The sequence below is a fragment of the Cibotium barometz genome, chromosome 56 (assembly GCF_041138505.1).
Source record: "Cibotium barometz isolate CiBa-2024 chromosome 56, ASM4113850v1, whole genome shotgun sequence".
NCBI classification, from domain to species: Eukaryota; Viridiplantae; Streptophyta; class Polypodiopsida; order Cyatheales; family Cibotiaceae; genus Cibotium; species Cibotium barometz.
In genome coordinates this window covers 25613632-25615889 of record NC_141101.1, presented here as the reverse complement: position 1 = coordinate 25615889, position 2258 = coordinate 25613632, and the positions used below count along the sequence as shown (strand labels likewise).

Here is a 2258-nt window from a genome sequence, read left to right as displayed (position 1 = left end):
CACTAGTGAGTGTCAATGTTTCAAAGTACTAGGGGGACCTGCAAAGTCATGGAAGGTTTTCTTCTACCTTGAATGTCAAGGGCCCAAAGGCCCAATGTAGGTGGTGTCATTTTTCTTGAGTGCACTCCTTTCTTATAGGATCCTATAAATGCAATTGAGAGATTTTTGGGGGCCAAGGTTTGGCCTCGAGTGCTTCTTTGACCACACAACATATGGACCAAATTGAATTAATCAATTTCAATTTTGATGGGTCCATACAGTACTATTAAAACTTGAACTACAAAATTGAAACTATGCATTATTGAGATATTTGCCTCTTTCAAAGAATGCTTCATGTGCCTTCAAGAAAGGCACATGCAAGGCCCTTCTCACTTCAACATGCAATATAAACACTAATCAATGTATTCCAGAGCTTGGCAAGTAAGGTAAAGAGAACAAGACGCTTTTATGACTTTTCTCCCCCTTGCTGTCTTCAACCCTAATAGTTTTTTGAGACTTCTAAAAATAAATCCTGCATACAACTCCAAAGAAAATGTGGACACAAACTTTGATACCTTGAACAGATTCAATACAAAAGTGCTATAACAGCAAAGCCATGCATTACAAATATTTGTTTGTCAAAGAGGGAGATCCCATGCTCTGTACAAGAAATTTGTGGGCTGCGTGTTTGCATCTAATCTTATGTTTAGAGATGTATGAGAGAGAGAGAGAGAGAGAGAGAGAGAGAGGACATATTTATATTAACGTCTTCAAAAGACCCAAAGGATCTCTGAGACCAAAAAGGTAGTACAGTGTATCCATGATGAATATTGAACCATGGAAAAGAAAAACGGTACGAAACTAGCTACATAAGCTAAAGTATCCATGTGATGCTACATGATGACAATATGTGGTCATACAGTGATATACCATCCTCAGAGTGCAAAGCAGCCATAGCATGTCCATGAAAACAAAAAGGACTGCATCAGAAAAAGGGACATGTTTTGCCATACCATTATAATTGGTATTATCATTGTCCTGTGGATGTAAAGCTTCCAAAGATCATCTCTAATAACTCTGTTTTGCTCTCGTTTGATCAGTATGGCTGCTTGTGATTGTGTGTGCATTGGAAAGGCAAGTCCATGAGATGTCAGTCCCATTATATGGATGCTCAATGTCAATGTGAGGACTCCTTTGGATGTATGTAACCAACTGAAATGATGCATCTATGAGCGTTGGGTATGCTCCAAACTTTGCCAGGGCAAAATTTCATTCAAGGAAGAGACCAGTCTTCTACAGTCCAGAAAACAGCCCTGGTAGGAATTCCACATGTAAGGCAGTCACTAAAAAGAAAAAGAGGAAAAAGCATTTCCGTGCGTGTATGTATTAGAATCACAGTCAAATAGATACAATGGTGTTGTGCATATATATATATAGAGAGAGAGAGAGAGAGACAGAGAAAACCCCTCGGGGATAGCTTAGTCTGTATCAACAGTACAGACAGTCTTGTTTGCAGCAAGCTTTGTTTCTTACAGCAACGAAGCCACCACCAGTGGAAGAACACCTGCAATGCCCTCTTCTATGAAGAACCTGCCTGTTATCAAGTAGAAGCAGTCGGGCAGCAGCCCTGCGCAGGCATTTTGTCAGCACAGGTGCCATGCGGCAGTTGGCCAATAAAACAGCAAGTTTGTATGTTGTGTGTTTGAGTTCCACAGCTTCTCTTCTCTTTCTATTTCTGAAAACCCTAGCACATAAGGACAAGTGCGCTACAGTTGGTATCAGAGCCTAACCTTGCTTTAGCCACATTTGCACGCAAGTGGTTCCAGTGCGCAAACAGGGTACAACATATAAACTGTGAGCTCACCAAAGGGCTCGGACCAAAGGAATATGAAGACACTCTACGGTTGGGCACCACTAGCTTTAGAGCTTAGGGCGAGCCTAGGGAACCTGCAATTTTTTCCTTTTCTAGCACTTGCTATGATGACTACTTGGATAGGGTAGAGTCCATAGATTTCATGAGTGCACGAGATCGGATTTGGGGAAAGTCTTTATTTGGGTTCTCTTTTCACTAGTTCCTAGCTACTCGTCATCATGAATTCACAACTTACATGTATACTCCTTAGCATAAAGGTGAGCTTTGATGCGCAGAAGGCTTAAATGGAGGTTGTCTAACCATCTTGAAGATAGATATGGCCAACCCAGAAAATGTCGTCCAAGATTTGGCATCTACCCACGCTTGTGCTTCTTAGCAAGGCCCCAACAATTCCGACGACAAAGTG

The 2258-nt window shown here is 41.4% G+C and overlaps 1 long non-coding RNA gene across 1 annotated transcript; it reads right to left on the bottom strand.

The window, feature by feature from the left end:
* Positions 1 to 792: 792 nt before the first annotated feature.
* Positions 793 to 1854, bottom strand: LOC147607060 (uncharacterized). Its single transcript, XR_015264912.1, has 3 exons — positions 1770 to 1854; positions 1435 to 1606; positions 793 to 1292 (listed from the first exon to the last, which is right to left on the bottom strand). It is a non-coding gene; the product is annotated as an uncharacterized LOC147607060 (long non-coding RNA).
* Positions 1855 to 2258: the final 404 nt, after the last annotated feature.